The 21,007-nt window shown below is 39.5% G+C and overlaps 1 long non-coding RNA gene across 1 annotated transcript in view; it reads left to right on the forward strand.

Moving 5' to 3' along the window:
* Positions 1-18,460, forward strand: part of LOC124075891 (uncharacterized) — a 32,760-nt gene extending 14,300 nt beyond the window's left edge. Inside the window, exons 5-6 of the long non-coding RNA XR_006846203.2 lie at positions 2,272-2,386; positions 17,734-18,460. This is a non-coding gene — a long non-coding RNA (uncharacterized LOC124075891). The remainder of the gene's footprint in view (positions 1-2,271; positions 2,387-17,733) is intronic.
* Positions 18,461-21,007: the final 2,547 nt, after the last annotated feature.

The raw sequence follows: 21,007 nt of genomic DNA on the forward strand, positions 1-21,007 counted from the left end.
TCAGAAGCTGCCAGAAAGGGATGGGGCCGAGCACCATGAGACCCAACTCAAGGCCCAAAAGGCACAAGTGCAACTGCCCACACAGTCCACATCCCCACACCCCACCACACACACACACACACACACACACACACCCCACTCCCACACAGTGCACCCCACACATATGCCCCACCCTGCACTGCATGCCTACCACCCTCATTTCAGCTAAATCCCTCCAGACACAGCAAAGTGGGCTCTGCTGAATCTCCCAAGCACAGCACAGGGATCTGGGACACTGAGATGCTTTGGGGAAGAGGATCCAACTTGCTCTTCAGCTCAGGGGTGGCATGCACACATCATCACTGGCCTGTAAGTTCATTGCATCAGGACCAGATCTGACTCAGGCCCCAGTTGGTCCTCTGTGCCTAACACGGTAGCTGGCATAAATAAGTGAAGAAAGCCATGTGGAAAAAGAACTTGTGTGAAACAAACCACTGTCAGGCTCATGAAGAGGGTACTGCAAGAATCCAGGTGAGCAATTACGGTGAGATGGAGAAGAAGGGTCAGAAGGTAGACCAGCACTCTCCAATAGAACTCTCTGCAGGGATGGAAACGTTCTGTTTTTCACTCTATGTTAGGCAAGCCAGGAGCCACGAATGGCTCTTGTGTATTTGAAAAGTGGTAGAGAGGCTGAGGTCCTGGATTTTTACTTTTAATTAATTTAAATTTAAATAGTCATATGTGACCATTGACTACCATATTGAACCACAGAGTTCCAGAATTTTCTGTGGTAGAATCCAAAGTACTTGCAAACAGTTGGATTTTTTCACCAATTCAATCAATAAATGTTTATTGATTATTGACTTTGTTCCTCGTGGGAAAGTGGGGCCAGTTTGTGGCAATAACACCAGGTATTTAGGCTTTGTAAGGAGCATGACAAAGGAGCTCCCGCACGGGTGATCAGGTATGAATGGCACAGACACATCCCGGGCTCATAGGGCTGCCATTCTTTTGGAAGCAATAGAGTGAAAAAAGGAAGAAAAAAAAAAAGTTCCATGAAGAAAATCAAATCAATTTTTAATGGGAGAACTTGCTGTTTCATTGTTAGAGGTTTTGAGTTCTTCATGTATTTTGGATATTAATCCCTTGTTAGATGAATAGTTGGTAAATATTTTCTCCCATTCTGTAGGTTGCCTTTCACTGTTGATAGTTTCCCTTGCTGTGAGGAAGCTTCTTTGTTCGGTATAATATCATTTGCTTATTCTGGCTTTTGTCTCCTATGTTTTTGGGGACATATGTTAAAAAGCATTAGTCAATTAAAAACTAGTATGGCTTACATGGACCTTAGGTCCTTGACCCATTTTGAGTTGACTTTTGTACAGTGTGGGAGATACGGGTCAAGTTTCAGTCTTGTCAGTTTCATAGCACCATTTGTTGAAGAGGCTGTCCTTTCTCCAGTGTAGGTTTATGGTGCGTTTGTCAAGAATCCGTTGGCTGTAGATGTGTGGCTTATTTGGGGCTCTCTATGCCATCCCATTGGCCCATGTGTGTGGTTTTACACCAGCACTGTGCTGTTTTGGTTACTATGGCTCCGTAGTAGGTCATGAAATCAGGTATTGTGATGTCTCCTGCTTTGTTATTTTCTTTCTCATATGTAAGAGCTAAAAAAAAGTTGACCTGGATGTAGAGTAGTGCTTACTAGGCACTACTAGTGGGAGGCAGGGAGGGATAAAGAGAGGTTGGATGACACAGTTAGATAGAAAGACTATGTTGTGGTGTAATGCAGCCCAGTGGAGTGGCTACGGTTAACCATGACCTATTATACATTTTATGAGGACCTAGGAAAGAGGAGCTTGAAGGTTCCAAACATGAAGAAAAGATACGAATGACCCTGATTTGATCAGTGCATGCTGTAGGAACGTGTTGGGATGGCGGACCGTTCTGCATTGATACGTACAATTAATACGTGTTAATTACAAAAGTTTAGAAAGGAAAGGGAAAAGAAAAATGAGCTAAAAAAGAAAAGGAAACCATCAGCTATGACCACAAGTGGAGGACAGCGGGCAGGAGTTTACACAGGACTAGCCTAGCCAGGGAAAAGCTCTCTGAAAGGTGACAACTTGAGAATTGGATGAGGAGAAAGTTAAGGGAAGTAAGAAACAAAAAAAAACCCAAACAAGAACGAGAATAATCATTGACGAAGAAAAGCAATGAAACTCAACGTGAGAACCCTTAGAGCAAGAGAGGATCTATTCCATATTCAAGTCTAACTTGCTCTTTTCCTATCTCCAGAAATGAAACTAAATCCCAGAGAGATAAAGAGACTCACCTAAGGCCACACAGCCAACCAATAACCTCAGTGCCAAGAGACTCTTAATTCCCAACTTCCAACTCCCTGCCCTGCTGGGTAAGTGTCTCTTGAAACTCATTTTCCTTATTAGGAAAATAGATTATTGAGAAATGAAAAATGTAACTTAGACAAAGCGTAAAAAGAGTAGCTATTTTCATTATTGGATTTGTTTTAATCTTCTTATACTGTGTCCCTCAAGTAACTGTTATGATTTTAGCACTGTGAAAGTATAATATAAAAATTTAGTAATTTAATAATGCAAAAATCATGAGAGGCCAACGAGCGTTCAGCTCCTGGTTATCGGGTTGTCGTTGTCCGGTGAATCTCAGCATTGGGCTTGGAGGCAGCTGCTGGACTCTCAGAAGCTGTCAGGACGGAGGTAACCAGCCCCTGTACTGCTGGCCTTGCAAACCCCACCTCATTAAGGATGCTGAGTGTCACAGTCCAAAGATGATTCTGAGGAGGAAAGGGAGGTTGTGGTTTTCCCAGCAGACTGAGCTGTCATCAAGCTCTTTGTAGAAAGCTGCTGCAGACAGGGGCTGAAAAGAAGATGAAGGCTTCAACAGGATGTGAAAGTCGAATGATGAAAAGGTGCGCTAGGCGCTCAGGGCCCCGGGAGGAGTTCTCTGCATCCAAGCTGAGAATCAGGCCTTCCCTTGGTTACGGGTGGTTTTATATCATCCTTCCTCCCCTATCACAGCTCTGCTCTTTGAGCTTGTGTCTTTTGTGAATGTTCAAATAGGACAAATAATAGGGTAACAAGGTCATGGCTTTGCCAGAGTGACAGACTGTGGGAATATACCTACTGGCTCTCCTGGACCTTTCTCTGTCCTTTGACTTCTCCAACCACACCTTTGGGTTCAACCCATGTGCTTCCCATTCCATTGTCCTACATCTAAATTGGGTGTTTATGGAGCCACCTGTGAGTTATAATTAAGAGATTGATATGACTCCTACACGAGCACCAGAACTTCACTGAAAATGTGGCCATGACAACTGTGGATTACATGTGAAAGAGGGACCTGAGAGCCATGTCTAAGGCTCATTGCCCACTGCTCATGACCTCATCATTCCAATATCACAGGACCTTTCCCCAGACCAGACCACTGTCACCTCCTACCATTCCCGAACTGCAGAGAGACCCGTCAGGATAATGTCTCTGTGCCTTCCAGCCCTCCATGTTCTCCAACACCCTGCAGTGGACACAGTGTCCTACAGAAGCAGAAGATCCACATCCTTGGTCTGAATTTATCAGGTCTCAATTTCAGCCTTTGCCATTTGGCTCACGATAGGAGCACTGGCAAATCTGTTAATTTCTCTGAACTTCCATTTCCTCAAATATGAAGTTGGAATGATGTCTACCGTCAAAGGGATCTAAGAATAATAATAATAATAAACACTGCTGTAATATGAAAATGCTTTGAAAAATACTACTCAAGTGAACACATGTATTCAATAGTCTGCATATGCCACATAGTGTTTTGTGGAAAAATTAAAATTTAATGAATATTAAATTATATTCACATCACTTTATTCATCTGTCTGCCCATGCATACACATATACATTCATATATTCCTTCAGTGAAGTTTTATGAAACAACCAGCTTGACCAGCACTGCACGGATGGTAGGTAAGGTGTATTATTGTGAACAGTCCAGATATTACTTATATTAGTCGGAGTTCTCTAGAGAAACAGAACCAAAAGGGTGTATATATTTATAGAAAGAGCTATATTTTAAGTAATTGTTTCATGCAATTTTTGTAAACGTGGGTGAGTCCCAAGGTCTGCTGGGTGAGTCAGCTGTGGAAACCCCAGGAGAATCAGTGGTGTGGTCACTGAAGGCCAGCAGGCTCAAGACCCAGAAAGAGCCATTATTTCAGTTTGAGTCCAAAGGCAGGAGAAAAGCCACTGTGCCAGTTCAAAGGCAATCAGGCAAGAATTCTCTCTTATCTGTAGGATGGTCAGCCTTTTTGTTCTATTTATGCCTTCTGCTGCTTGGATGAGGCCTGGCATGTTAGGGAGGCATCTGCTTTCCTTAGTCTACTGATTCAAATGTTCATCTCAAAAAAAGAAAAAGAAAACAAAGAGTTCACCTTATTCAAACCACCTTCATAGAAGCATGCCAAATAATGTTGGACCAAGTATCTGGGCACCCCATAGCCCAATCAGACTAACTCATAAAACTTACCATCACATTCCTCCTGGAACTCACCATCTATGCAGGGGAAAGAGACACAGTGGAACCATAATCATGCAAATACATAGATAATTAAAGAGTGTGTGAAGTGCTATGAAGGGGAAATGCAGGTCCCCCAAGAGTGAGGATAATAGTGGAAGCCTATAAATATGACACTTAAGTTTTCACCAACTTGATGCAAGGCTTTCCCTGCAGCAGAAAATGCATAGAAGAATTAAGACCTCAAGACTATGGCAAATTCAAAGATCCAAAAGACCTTATGGAAGTCAGGTATGGTGCTGCCAGATGTGAGCAGGCAGAGGGAGAGTCCCAGACAGCTCCTGGGGTTCTGTTACGAGGGGACTTAGAAGTTTGGAGAGGGGAGGAAGCATGAAATAGAGGTTACCAGACTGAGAAAACGACCTTGCTAAAGAAATCTAGCAACAGGGTCCAGAGGTTCATTTAAAGTGAGACAGGCTATGGGAGGGGGAGTATGGAAGGATTAGACGAACTCTAGATATCGCAAAGGGTTGGGAGGGGAATGGAGGGGGCTTGGGGGTAAAAAAGATGGTGTAATGAGATGGACATCATTACCCTAAGTACATGTATGAAGACAGGAATGGTGTGAGTATACTTTATATACAACCAGAGATATGAAAAATTGTGCTGTCTATGTGCAATATGAATTGTAATGCATTCTGCTATCAAATATAACAAATTAGAATAAAAAAACAAAGAAATAAAAAAGTGATACAGGCTAGAATCCATAAAGATTCCAATCTTTCAGGTTGTGACATATTCTTATAACATTTTGTTCAACATTTCAGTGTAAATACATAAATTAATTTTAGCTTTCCATTGTGACTCTCCATTTTACATTGTTTTATATGAACATCTCCACAGGTTTGCAACCCATAAACTTGTTAGTTTAAAGAATTGTATATTATTTCATCATAGTTCCCATCATGATATTTCTGGCCCTTCCATACTTTCATGTGGTTTTTAGTTCTATATACTTTCCCCACCTTAAATATAGTGCCACTGAGACTATCGTTTGAAATAGCTTTGCTTTCTTTTCTTTCTTTCTTTCTTTTTCTTTTCTTTTTTTTTTTTTTTGGTACCCGGGATTGAACCCTGGGAAGCTTAACCACTGAACCACATTCCCAGCTCTTTTTAATATTTTATTTAGAGACAGGGTCTCTCTGAGTTGCTTAGGGCCTTGCTAAGTTGCTGAGACTGGCTTTGAACTTGCGATCCTCCTGCCTCAGCCTCCTCAGCCACTGGAGTCACAGGCATGCACCACCATACCCAGCCATAGTTTTGCTTTCTCACAAGTTCTTTTTTGAAGTTCCATTCCCCTCACGGTCACTTCTCTGCATTATGGCCACTCTGATTCTATAACTGTTGTGTCACACTTCATTGGTCCTCCCTGGACTCAGGAATTCCCATGCTACCAGGTGCTTCCGGGGCATTGGATGGGGCAGGTAGTGGCAGGCAGGAAGAGGTTCATGCTCATTAGGACAGAGAGTGCTTTCTGTGTTAATGCTAAGCTTTATCCTTGGGATACTGCCTCTGCTAGAAGTTGGTTCTGTACCTAGAATCTCCATGGTCCCTGTCTCCTTCACTTTGCAATCTCCCCTAAGGGCCTATTAAGTTCTCAGTAAGTGTTGTACCTGGAACAAAATACATCTTTGGTAGTGGCAGTGAAGTGAATTGTTGTTCATAAAATCTCCATGACTGTAATTAACTGAAAGTTAGAGTTACATCATCCAAGGCAAATAGTTCCCTGGGCACCAATATTTTTATTTGTTTCTTTACTTAGTGTATTCATTCTGAATTTCTTGATGTTGTTGAGAAATTAGTCAGGGACCAATTCAGCAAGCCAAGCATGTATCAGGGAAATTCGTCCAACTCACTTCTCCTTGGCTGATCAGAGCTCACCCACTCCTCTGACCTGGTGTTATCTCTTGTGCACTTATTTTCCATACTGGCCAAGAAGCTAATTGAACAAAACAAAGTAACTGGATTCATTTGATTTGGAGCGAGGGTGAATTTTAAGTTTGTTTCTCTGGGAGGAAAAAAAGATCTATTCCTGATGTCAAGTATACTATCATAGAGTGATAATTTAGATTGAAGTTCTTGACGATTGAAGAATAAGTTCCAAAGGGTTTCTCTATTTTATTTAAGAAAAAAAATGTGGGGGCAGGACTCGGGGTATAGCTCAGTGGTAGAACACTTGACCAGCTTGCATGGGCCCTGAGTTCAATCCACCAGTTTTACCAAGAAAAAAAAAAGAGAGAGAGAGACAAAAATGGAAATGAATAACTATTTTTTATCTTATTCTTTTTATCTATTGTAAAATAAGAGATAGACTTCTACTAGAAACTTAGCTATATTGGTCAGAACGACCATCACTGTCAGTCTGTAGCTAATAATAGCAATGATGATAACATGTAACGACTACCAAGTGTGAAGTATGGGCCACACAGTCATTTGCATTCGACATCCTGAGGTGAGGTGGGTTTTTCTCAAGGCCACAAAGATGGTGGGTGTTGGAGTCAAGGTATAAAGTGTGGTCCAAGACCAGCGTTCCTAATCTCTTCTCCACACCAATGATCTGACAGCTGGAGGCAGTGTGGGCTAACAGCCCAAGCCCCTGCCCAGGGATCAGAGCATCAAGAATCATGTGTCATGTTTGACCAGGTGCCGTGGTGCATGCCTGAATACCCAGCAGCTGAGGAGGCTGAGACAGGAGAATCATGAGTTCAAAGCCAGCCTCAGCAAAAACAAGGTGCTATGCAACTCAGTGAGACCCTGTCTCTAAATAAAATACAAAATAGGGCTGGGGATGTGGCTTAGTAGGCAAGTGCCCCTGAGTTCAATCCCTAGTACTCCCCTCTCCCCCCAAAAAAGAAGAATCATGTGTCATGTTAGCCTAGAATCTGTTGGGTAAATTTAGGTAATCTCATAAACTCCTTGAGGTTCTGTTTTCTACAAAGCAAAGAAACACCTGTTTTTTCTAACTCCCACTGTAAAAGAATGCTGGATAGTAGATGGGAAAGTACCTTGACAACCATCCTTGCAGTCCTATGGGACTTTTGTTTTGTACTGTGATGGCTATGATGATGTAGCAAGATTTTCATACTTTAAATATGAGACATGCATTAGCTGCTCTGGGAAGAGGTTGCTTAAAGGGGTTAAATTTGAGTGGACCACCTCGGAATGTTGGAGTCCAAATTAAATCATCTGATAAGCTGATGTGCCAGGGCAGCAGATAATTCATAGTCAGGAGCTGTCGGGAATTATGCAGGTTGTGTATGTAACTTGATTGAGGCAGTGACAGGTGCATTCAAAGCATGTTCCAGGCTCTCTAGACATTTAGACTTCCTTCTAGGAAAGCTGGCTGTTGTGGCAGGCTCTCTCCAGCAACTGCAGGCTGGGTTTTGGTCATGACAGGTCATGAGGTAGGGTTCCAGAACAGGATAGGGGTGCAACAGGGATCAGGTGGTCTGCAGAGTGGTATAGCTCCACCGTGTCTTGAACAGGACATTGCAGCTCTATTGCATGTCTTGGGGTTCTAGATGTCGGAACCTATTTCATAACTAGTTCAGGTAGAATGCTTTATATTAATCCAAATTTCATCCATGCTTCATATAAATCCAGTACACCAGTGGACTCAAACTCCACGGAGATGAAATATCTCTTATAAAAGTTGATCAAATGCAACATTCTCGACCCCATTCCAAGAGATCACTATTCCATGGTTCTAGGGTAGGAACCAAGAATCTACATGCAAAAAGTTCTTTAGTGATTTTGATGCAGATCATGTAAAATTTCCAGTCTCGGGGAAAGTGTAGTAGATAAGGGAAAGCGTCTGAACAAGAACTACCATGACAAAGAGATGAAAATCAACGTTAATTGAGAGTTGACCATGAAACAGGTGCTCTCTTCTAAATACTGGCCATCTCATTTAATCCTCATGGCGATCCTCTGAAATTCACGCTAATATTCCCTCCATTTTCCAAACAGGGCAACAGAGGCACATATTAGTTAATAAGATACAGACACTTATGATAACACCTCCTGCTCCTGCTTTCATAGTAAAATGTGTATGTTTGAATAACTCAGAACTTGGTTGAAAAGGAATAGATTGCTCAAACCCAACCCAGAGACATAGCTATTGCTCCAATCATTCCAGAAATATAGCCCCATTCTAATACTAAAAACCCATGGCAACCCAGCCATTTACAGTAGGGATGGAGCTTGGGGGAGATTGCCCATTCAAGAATCTTTTTCAGAGTAGGCACATTTTGAGACCGGGAACCACAAGTTCTAGTAATTCCTCAGCCTCTACTGCTGAAGTTGCTCTTCTCCCAATCAACTTTCTCTTATTTGGAACCTGTTGAAATGAGGCAGGCCTTGCACTTGCCTATCAGGTTTATGGAATTAAGAACATTAGGCTAGGAACATAGCTCAGTTGGTAGAGTGCTTGCCTCGTATGCATAAGGTCTTGGGTTCAATCCCTAGTACCACACACACACTAAAAAATGTGTAAGCTTCTACTAATTAAAAATAAAATGTTCATGATTTATGGCCTGTTCTCATTTAATTGAAAGTAGGAGTACACTCACTGAATTCTATATTTACCCTGTTGAATTCTATATTTACCCTATGTCATAGAATAATTCATTTGACTCTCGCCCTTTTCCTTAGCTAGAAGAACAAAAAGGGAGAAGACTTAGGGAACCTCTTAACTAGAAATAGTTCTGGGAATAATCAGCCAGCCCCAAGAGAGTTAATTCTTGAATGATTCGTTACACATGTTCTTTATGGATTTAACTATTCATGGACTATGATTTAAAAAATCTTGAAGTTGGCTGAACATGGTTCACAAATTTTGGAGCTCCAGAATTCTAGTCTTATGTTTGTAAGTTCCTGACTACTACAATGTTCCAGTTGATTATTCTGCTAGCACCCCTACCACGAAACAAATCCCAAACCAAATCAAGGTCCCCATCAATTACTTTCTCTCTCCTAATGGCCCTATTTCTGTTCAGTCACATGGTTCTCTCTGTCCAGCTTCAAATGACATCCACCCTCCCTAGAATCAGGTGTGAGAGATGTCCACACTTTCACCCAGGCCTGCTTTTACTCTTCCAAAACCCCATCACCATCAACACCACAATTCAGATGCCTTTCCACCTGGAACTGTCTGGGCCATATTCTGGAACCTTCTCCCAACATCTTCCTTCTCTGTTCTTCCTACAGTTCTTCTTCCTACAATGGCTCTGGCATATTGAAACCTTCTTACACTCAAAAATCTTCCCATAACTTTTATTGCTGGACAAATAGAGTTCAAATTTACTAAACTCAAAGTCTTATGTACCAGACCTTCTGTAATTATCTTCTGTAGTATCTGTCTAGCCATGCATCCTACAAATTCTTTATGAGCTTTTTGCTATTCACAAGGCTGATTTAGCCATCAGATATGAGAGGCACATTGCCTAGTCCCATAATGTTTTTTAGAGTTCCATGATGTTTTAATTTATTTTAAAGTCAAAAGAAAAAATGAACCTAATCCAAGTTGGATTATATTAACATTTAAACTAGTATGGTTATAAAACATAATTTTGAGTATTTTTTAATAAAAGAAGGAACCCATGAAAGAATTTATGTTTCAGTCTCATAAAAGTCATAATGCAAATTCCATTTATTCGTTCACTATTCATTCATTCAACCAACAAAATATTCATTGGACTTCTGCTATTTTTCAGGCACTAAGGAAACAGTCTCGATTATCAGAGGCTTTAGATGCTACTATTAGAGACAGAGAAGTAAACAAAGATAGCAACAAAATGATTATAAATTATGGCATATGTTGAGATCTAAACGTGGGCTGAGAGAGAAAGAACATTGGCAGGAAGAGGTCCTACAATAGATGTGATGGTCAGAAAAGGTCTTTTTGGAGAAGATAATATATGACCTCCGAGTTAAAGGCATAGGAAAAAAGCTGACCTTACAAATAGAAGTAGAAAGAATATTCCAACTGAATTTCTGGGTGAGACTCGTGCATCTGGGCTGTCGCTCTGTTTCCTGGATGCTCCTAATGAAGAAAGAGACTCTGGCCTTGATGAGGTTCTCAACAATTTACACTCTTCTGTTTCCATGGTTTTGCTCAAACTACTCCCTTTCCCTAGAGTTCCTTCTCCTCTACCTCCCTTTCTCTGTCTTTCAAAGCCTCATCCATCCTCTAAGGCCAGTTCAAATGCCACCACTAAGCCACTGCCTCAGGGATTCCTCCTCCGAACAGACCTACTGAAAGTGAGCTAGCTTGCCCTTGAACCTGCCACTCACTCAAGTGCTTACCACTTATAATCTGCTGCCCTTTCTTTCATATCTCTCCTATATCCATGACTTGCCACAATTTCCTTGAAGGTAAAGTCTATCTTTTATATCTTGGCATTTCTTAAACTACCTCCACAGTGACCCTCACATATTAGAAATACAGAAAAGTTCTTCTGGATACATGAAATATGAATGAGGGCGTGATTCCAAGGCTGGCTGTGTCTCCACATTGTATTTCCACAACCTTTCCTTTATTTCTTTTATTTCCTCTTCCAGGTTAGGGCAGCTCTGACTGCTGCTGGGACTGTGACACTGGTGGTGAGACTCTGCATATTAAAACAGTGTGGAGAGAGAAGAGGAATGGTCAATGAGCTCAGGAGGGTGTGGTGTCTTCGGGAAAGACACGAATAAATCACTAAGAAACGGAAACAGAATTCAGCCCCAGTACATAGAACTGAAAACTAAAAAAACTAAACACAAACAAATAAGCAAGGAAGTGTGTGTGTGTGTGTGTGTGTGTGTGTGTGTGTGTGTGTAGGTACAGAAAGAATGTGTACAATAAATAAAAGATTAAAAGCTAGATGCCTGCTGGTGGGACTGAAACGTAGTAATTTTACATTAGGATTGTTCTACTTTTCTTTGGGGAAATCAGTCTTCAAAGATTTTTTTTACACCTTGAGTTAGACAAAGAGATTGGCACTGTAGGTGGTTCTCCAGCAAGCCATGGGTGTAAAACAGAGCCCCAATGAGGGTGGGTACAGCTATGCATCCTTGGGAACTGTGGGGAGCAGCACATTGGGCTAGCAAAGCAAGAAGAGAGAGGAAACCATACTCCCACCAGAGCATGGGTGTTTAAATAGCATGCCACGGTTGCGTGGTTGTCAGGTTCGGGTTGCTGGTTCTTAGCAGACAGTGACAAGTCAGAGGCAGTCCATTCTACCAGTCAGAAACGCAGAAGAGCCTTGCACAATTCAAGCGGCAAAGTGAAAAATACGGCAATCCGAAGAGCAGCGGCCGAGGGAGTGGTGTGAGTCCTGGGAGCTGTTTTTAATCAACTCTCTAAGAAGGTCAGGTGTGAAGAACCGGGTGAAAACATCACTGAACACTGGCCTGAGATGGGGTGAAGTATTGCTGATGGGATGAGTAACTGGGGTGGGCATGGTGGTGAGGGAACAGTACTTCCTGAGCCCCAAAAGTGATGCAGGTTTAAAGGGCCTCTAGGGCCACACCCTGAGTGCCCTGAAGGAGCCAGTTGGCTCAAGCTCCACCCACGGGTGCTTGTTTGTCCTCCAGTTGTTGGCTGTCTGTTCATTCCACAAATAGTTATTCCACCTACTGAATGAGGCACTGTCACAGATTCTGGGAGAAGAGGTGAGAAAAAAATCAGGCCAAAATCCTGCCCTCATGGAGCTTATATTCCAAAGAGTCAAGAACATAAGGACATATTTTATGGTAAAGAGAATGTATGCTTAGATTCTAAAGACTCTAAAGACAATCCTTAGATGAATTGTCTACCTAAAATAGACAGTAAAGAAGATACAACAGAAGATACAAAATGTGCCAGATGGTGGTAAGTAGCTCGGAGCACCCAAAGCAGGGCAAGCTGACTGGGAGGTAAGGCCATCAGACAAGATCCCTCAGAAATGGAGACTGTTGAGGAAACACCTGAAGTTCAGTGAGAGGGTTAGCGTGTGGGTATTTGGGGAAAGCATTCCAAGCAGGGCAAATAGCCAGGCAAACCCCCTGAGGTAGGACATGCCTGGTGAGCTGGGGGACACCGAGGGGAAGGATGTGGCTAGAGCCGAGGGAGACAGGGGAAGGCATTAAGAGAAAAGTTCAGAGAAGTCACTGGGGACAAATCATGGGGCACCCCTGCAAGGACTTTGCTGTGGGTGTAACTTTGGACAGATGAGTTACCTAGAATGACCTCTAAGAAGTGATATGCTTCTCCTCACTCCCATTTCCATCACAGGGGGAATAGCCAGGGAGAAAGGATTGCATTTCAAGGGACAGCTTGGAGCGCAGGCTCGGGGACCTTAGCAGTAGAGTTAGGTGTCTGTAGGCCAAGGGCCTCAGGAGATATGAATGCAAACATTCTATCACATCTTCTCAGGATTTCCTACAGAAGAGAGATCTGCAGTAATAGTCCATGGTGGAAAATGAACCAAGTGTTATCTTCATGGATTTATTGATCTATGAGGTGCCCTGAATCAGGACCCCGATCTCCCTCATCTGTGGGTGGAATGTCCTCACTACCTGCCATCCCTTATTATCACCTCTCTTCTGAGACCTAAGGTCCAAGTCATATCTCCTCCTTTAAAAAAACAAAACAACAACAACAAAAAAACAACTCAGTGAGGGATAATTTGCACATTATAAAACTCACCTCACCTATTCTTAGTATTCCATTCAATGATTTTTAGTAAATGTACAGAATCATATAGTCATCATTATGATCCCATTTTAGAATAACTTTATCACCCCAAAATGTTTCTTTGTGCCTACTTATGGTCAATTCTGCTTGCCCTTTCAACCCCAGACAACCACTAATTGATTGGTTTTCTGTGTCTCCAGATTTTCCATTTCTGGAAATTTCATATAAATGGAATGATACAATATGTAGCACATTGTGTGTGGCTTCTCTCACATAATGTTTTGCATAATGTGTTAATGTTGTAGTCTGTATCACTAGTTGGCTCCTTTTCTTTTTTAAATAGCTGTCTATTGCATGGCTAGACCAGTTTGCTTTTCCTTTCTTCAGTTGATGGACATTTGGATTGTTTCTGGATTTGGGCTATTTTGTGTAATTCTGCTGTGAATGTGTAAGTCTCTGTGTGGACACATGTTTAGAAACTCTTGTGTAGATATCTGGATATGGAATTGCTGATTGTATGGTACATATATGATTAACTTTATCAGACGTTGCTACATTGTTTCCACAATGGCTCAATCATATTTCATTTCCACGTGGACCAGGCTTCTATGCCTCCATAGAAGAGTTATTGTTTTTTTTTTTTTAATCTAGTCATTTTAATGAGGGTTCAATGTAACTCAATTTGGTTTTAAGTTGCATCTCTTTGGTAACTAAGGATGTGAGCATTTTTTTTTTCATGCACTTATTAGCTTTTCCTTGTTTTCTTTGGTGAAGGGTCTTCGAATCTTTTGGCCATTTTTAAATTGGATTGTCTTCCTATTATTGGGTTATTCAAGTTTCTTATATATCTGAAAGCAAGTACTTCATCAGGTCTATGTTTTACAGCCTTTTTCTCTCAGTGACTGCCTTGTCCTATTCTTTTCCTCACTGGTTTTTACAAGAGCAAATTTTTAATTTTGATAAAGTCCCATTTATCCAACTTTTCTTTGATGGATTATGCTCCTGGTGTCATATCTAAGAATTCTATACCCAATTCAATATAACTAAAGTTTTTTCCTTATGTTTTCTCCTCTAAGTTTTATAATTTTATATCTACATTAAGTCTATAATTCATTTTGAGTTGATTTTTGTACACAGTATGATGTATCATCAACATTTTTTTCTTTTTCTGCATATGAATATCTAATTGTCACAATGCCATTTGTTGGAAAGACTATCCTGCCTCCATTGACCTGACTTAGCACATTTGTCAAAAATCAATTGACTGTAAAGGTAAGGCTTTATTTCTGGACTCTCAGTTCAGTTCCATTGATCTCTTTGCCCATCTTCTGACAATCAATGTTTTGATTACTGTAGCTTTATGGTAAGCTTGAAAATGAGTAGTATACATCCTTTGACTTATTCCTTTTTTTCCAGATGGTTTCAGCTCTTCCATTTTCTTTGCATTTTCATATGAATTTCAGAATTAGCTTGTCTATTGCTACAAAAACAATCCCTCCTGAGTATATTACAGGTATTATGTTGAATTATAGATCATTCTGGGGAGACTTGTTATTTTAATAATAATGAATCTATAATTCATGAATGTAAAATGTATTTCTATTTATTTAGCAATATTTTGTGGTGTTTGTTGTACAATTTCTGTCTTGCACTTGTTCTGTTAGATTGATTCCTAAGTATTTTATTCTTGATATTATTCTAAATAGAATTCTTAATTTCATTTTGGGATTGTTCTTTGCTAATATATAGAAACACAATTGATTTTATACATTTCTGTATTCTGTACCTTGCTAAATTTTTTTTATTAATACTAACAGATTTTTTGTGTAGATTTCTTAGGATTTTCTACATACAAGATTATAATGTTTGTAAATAAAGGCAGTTTTTTTTCTTCCATTCCAACTGATATGCCTTTGATTTTTTTTCTTGCCTTATTAAACTAACTGACATTGATGCAAAGTTGAATAAAAGAAATAACAATGCTTGTCTTTATTCCCAATCTTAGCAGGAAAATGTTCAATATTTTATCATTAAGTACGATATGAGCAATAGGTTGTGTGTAGATGTACCTTTTTCAGGTTAAAAAAATTCCTTTGCATAACTAGTTTGATAATAGTTCTTATCATGAATGTTGAATTTTATTAAAGACTTTTTTGCATTTCCTGAGATACTTACATGAATTTTGGTTATTATTCTATTAATTTAGTATATTATATTAGTTGATATTTAAACACTAAATCTTATGTTCCCTGGTTAAATTCCACTTAGAGATAGAACATAATTCTTTTACTATGTTTCTGGGTTAAACCTGCTAAAAATTTAAGGATTTTTTTCACATATATTGATGAGGGATATCAGTCAGATTTTTCTGTTCACGAGATGTCTACCTGATTTTTGTATCAGGGGAATACTAGGTTCATAGAATGTGTTTGGAAGAGTTTCCTGCTACTCTTTTCTGAAAGTGTTTGTGAAGAATTAGAACTATTTCTTTTTTAAACATTTGTTAGAATTCACCATTGAAGCCATTTGGGCTTGATATTTTCTTTGAGCAAGATTTTAAATTAATAATTTAATTTCTCTGGTTTAGGCTTATTTGGATTTTATAGTCTTGAATTAGTTTAGGTAAATTATGTTTCTGTAGAGATTTGTCCATACACTTAAGTTGTCCAACTTGTTGGTATAAAGCTGTTCACAATATATCACAATCCTTTAATGTTGAGGTTGGTAGTGTTTACCCTAATTTTTTCCCCTAATTTTAATAATTTGTGTCTTTGTTTTATTTTTTGTTTAGTCTAGCTGGATTCTCAATTTTGTTGTTCTTTTTAAGAAATGGTTTGGGTTTCTTAAGTTTTTTTCTACTGTTTTCCCTTATTGTTTTTTGCTTAAACTTTTCTATTTTCTTTCATCTGCTTGATTTGGGTTTATTTAGCTCCTCTACTTCTAGTTCATTATGGTAGAAGTTTAGATGCTGATTTAATATCATTCTTCTGGTCTAATGTAGGTGTTTACAGCTAAATATTTCCCTCTATTCTCTGCTGTAGCTGCATTTCATAAATTTGAATGGGCCAAGTTTTCATTTTTGTTCAGTTCAAAATATTTAAACATTTTTCCTTCTGATGTTTCATTTGACAAATGGGTTATTTAGAAGTGTTTGGTTTAATTTCCAAGAACTTGGTGATTTCCAAACTTCCTTATGTTGTTGATTTCTAATTTAAGTGCATTGTGTTTGGAGAACATACTTTTTATTATTTTGAACCTTTCATATTTATTGAAATTTGTTTTATGGCCTAGCATATGGTCTGTTCTGCAGAATGTTCCATGTGTACTTGAAAAGAACGTCTATTCTGCTGTCACTGGATGGAATGTTCACAAACATCACTGAGATCCATTATTGTTTAGGTCTTCAGTATCCTTGTTGATTTTCTATCCTGTTGTTCAATCAGTTATTGAGAATGTGACATTAACTTCTCAAACTGTCATTTTTGGGCACTGGCATGTCTTGCTTAGGTTATTGTAATAGCTTGGAATTCCCCATCCACCATCTCAGCTTAATTTTTCTCCTCAGGACTTATCATCATCTGACTTAGTATTTATTTTATTGTATACTAAATAAATATATCATCACTGATATATACCTATCACCTAGAATAGTCCCTGACATGTATTTGTCACTCAAAATATTTGGTGGATGAATAAATGCATCACCAAACAAACGGGGAAGTGTAAGACTTTCCATCCTCACCATCTGGAGGATATCTGAAATAGATTAATATCCATGGAATGCTGAGATGGACTGGGGCAAAGGGTGGGAGATATAAAGGATACCCACTGCTTTGAGCCATAGGAAGAAATTCTCCCTTTCCCTTATTGCTTGTCCTTGGGTTTTATCTTTCTTGAATTTTCTAGTAATCATAGTGGTAGGCACTTGAAGACCAGAACTAGGTGCAGGTCTTAAGGAAATAGACCACAGTGCTTGATTTTGATCCAAGCTATTTGGCTTTATTCTCCAGGCAAAGGAATCCCTGTGGCCCTGTGCAGCTCAATAGAGTTTGATTCCCAGCAGAGAGGACAAAGAGGGGCTAACCCTTCAGAGCAATCAACACAGAGGTTTCCCCTGCATGTGTACTTTCCTCTCCTGAGCCTTAAAGAAGCTGTCATAGGAAGCAGGTCCAAGACTGAGTGTTCATTTTCCAGCCAAATATCATTCCATCCTAGCATGATTGACATGTCTACTCAGATATACATCTTGACATAGCTTTTGAAACTTAAACTTTATCCTGCTTTGGAGGGCTATGTTATACAACATCTTAGGAAAAAAGGAAAAACAAAACAGAATCCAGCATATGCTAGTTAATGGTGGTTGGCATGTTTCAAGATACTTTACAAGTATCTGGCAAGTCCAGATACTTTGCATAATCCATATGCTTAATCAATTCAAAAGATTGGCTGATATTTTCCTTTTACTCATGAAAGTTATACCTGAGTCTTTTTTTTTTTTTTCCTTATAGAGCCTGTATAACAAATGGGAGTTCAGGGGAGAGGTCTGCCCTGGAACGGAAGTTTCGGCACCATATATAAATAGACAGTAATTGAAGATGTGAAGATGGATCACAGTCCGTGGAGAGTGAGAAGAGACAAACACATAAGACAAAACACTGAGGAATGATAATATTTAGTGGCTGAGTAGAGGATGATAAGCCTGATGCTGAGAAGGAGCAGCCAGAGAGGTAGAAGGAAAAGTGGGATGGTATTATATGTGGGAAGGTATTGGAACTTTTCTGAAAACTTGCAATTGTCCTTGCTTTGGGGAGTCTAACTCCTGGTTAAGCACCTATTATTAATAATAAATTCTTTATACGTGTGGTGCTAGGGATTGAGCTCAGGGCCTTATGCCTACTAGGTAAGCACTTTACTATTGAGCTACACCCCCAGTAATAATAAATTCTCCTTAGTTAAATGAGAATTGAAATTGTTCTTGACATCAAACATGTAGTTCTCAGCCTGAGGTACCTAGAACACCAGTGGCATGGAGACTTTGTGTTAACAGCACTCAGTGTTTTCATGAAAATGATTGTCCTCCAATCTTTTGTGTCACTCTGCAAGTGTGACATACTCTACTGATGACCCCATTATTCACCTATGACATTTTCATATTGTAGTAGTAATTTGAATATTTAACTACTGGTGAAACATGACAACAAAAAATATACAAATAAAGTTCAACTATTGCAACAAGTTTCCTGGTAATGAAATCATTTCTTATTTTGTGTTTAATATTTGTGGTAATAAATCACCAGTGAATTTTTATTTTAGTTCCTTCATCTCAGTAGCAAATTAATTTGTAAGGAGAATACTATTTTGTTTGGTTCATTTATTCACTCATTCATCTATCAACATATACTAGGTGCTACTGCATGCCAGACCCTGGGAATGTAAAGAAATTAAGGCCTAGTTCTCAAGTTCTGGTGTGCATCAAAACTACTGGCAAATCTGTTAGTGATACACACATCCCAACTCTACCCCTGACGTTCAGTGGGTCCAAGAATCTATTTTTTATAACATGCTTTTCATGTGATCTGATGTTCAATAAAGTTACATAACCATCGGTCTATGTAAAAACATTTAATAAAAAACCGAATGTAATAAAATGTAAGAGTGTTAGAAATACATATAGGATAGAATGTATATTAAATTTTGTGTCTTACCATAGAATCTGTATACTTAACAATATATTGAGATTCTCAATGGTAATGGAGTTTTTTATTAGGGTTTTAATGCTGTAGCAATATGATTTATTTCTATTAATATATTGCAGAAATTTTGAATGTTCTTAAAATGATCATAAAGGTAAGATAACACTATAAACATACAATATTACTATATTGATGCATATAACTTATTCTAGTAGAATTGAGGAAAGGATTTGATAGTTTATACTAAAAACTCTAGGGAGCTGTTCTATGTTGTTACAGAACTAGTTCTTTCATAAATAAGAGCGTTCTTTTTTCCCCTTTGTCTACTAAGCTCTTTTGCAGACTGTTGATACAGAAGGTTCCAGTATCATTGGAAAAGTAATCATAGTGGTTTTTCTACTGAAACTCCAGCAATGATACAAAATGCAAAACTCTGGGTCTTGCACTGAGAGAAATGAGCTTTCTTTGAAAGAATAATTGGTGTTTATTTCTTAAAAGGAGACACTCATTCACCATGTCATTTACAAGGAAACCTTGGCTATGAGGGACAGATCAGCCTACTCCCATTGGAGAGAAGCTGTGATGTTCTTTGATTTCAAGACTTGGTGGGAAGAGATACAGATTACAAGCAATTATTTAGCAAGTCCAAGTCAAAGACTGAGTGAAAACAACACAGGAATTTGGAAACACTTCTGAAATTTCTTCAAACTACCTCTGCAGAATGTCTCTTGGTCTCTTGAAGTAGCACTTCATGAAATGAGCCAAGAAGGATTAGATCATCACTGGAATTCCTATTATCCCACTCCATACAGAGAAACTACACATCCCAGACTCCTTTGCAGCATATATGGTCATATGACTAAGTACTAGCCAATAGAATGTGCATGGAAGTGATGTGCACCACTTTTAGAGTTATAAAATATTCCTACTGTGGTTCCCACACACCTTCTCTGTCTGTTACTGGATGATGACACCCAGGCAGTCTTGGAAGCCACAAATTGAAAATGGCAGGGCCTCTGGCAGCCTGGGTCCTTGGATGACTCAATGGAGTAGAAACTACCCATCCCCTCTCTTTCCCATCCCAGTGTCAATGGATTTTGCTGGCGGAAAAAAAAAAAGACGTTTTTGCTGTGTTAATCCTCTGAAATGCTGGAGTATATTTGTCACAGAGTGAGCCTTTTCTAACTAGCCCAGGAAGTGAGGACATAGGCAAGACTGTACCATGAAGACCATGCACGGGACTATTGATTCTGGAAGCCAGAGTCCTGAACATGGTTCCATAATTCTCCTGAAGATGTTGCCCCATCGCAATTTCCCACTAAAACTGTATAGGAAAGCCTCCTCTGACTCTGGGGGACTGGGTTTAGTCTTCAAGAACAGCTCGTGAGCCAACATTTCTCCTGGCCTTCAGAATGTGGTCCTAGCACCACATAAAGCATAAATCAACACTCAGAAAATCTAACTCCAAAATATGAAGAGAACAAAATGGGATAGAAGGAAACCAGAGGCACAGCCACACAGGAACATGACATGTAGCAGAGAAAGCACCAGGGCCCAGGGCCATCTCAAGGCCCCTCATGCCTTGCCACAGACTGGCCAGCTCTGTCAACTAAGTTTAACGGACAATCCTCTAGGTCTTTTAAATGTCTTATTGTAAGGAAGTCATGGAGAAAATTTCACAATGTTCAGAGGCATCCTTACTGGTTATGAAGAAGGTTTGTCTTCCCTTTAAAGATGGCAGTTGAGGCTTCTACCCATGGAAAGTCACTCTTACACTCTAACACCTTATTCTGAGTGAGCAGCTTTCTCTGGGTATTTATGATACTGCCCATTTCAAATATGATCTTGGCATGTAGAAAAACTATTTGCAACTTGAATTTATTTTAACTTTAGTTTTGTTCTTATCCAAAATATTCCTCTAAGCCTTAAAACCTTTGGTCACTTGGGGTATCTTTCTCTCTCCTCCCTGTCCCATTGAGTAAAATGGCCGCCATCTGTGCCAGAGTTGTTTTACACCAGGCCTTGTGCATGGCCTTTATGTGCTTTAACTTCATCTTCATGTGAAGTGGACACTATCATTATCCCCATT

The sequence above is a fragment of the Marmota monax genome, unplaced genomic scaffold (genome assembly GCF_021218885.2).
Source record: "Marmota monax isolate L192 unplaced genomic scaffold, Marmota_monax_Labrador192_F-V1.1 WCK01_AAM20220418_F8-fsc00209, whole genome shotgun sequence".
NCBI classification, from domain to species: domain Eukaryota; kingdom Metazoa; phylum Chordata; class Mammalia; order Rodentia; family Sciuridae; genus Marmota; species Marmota monax.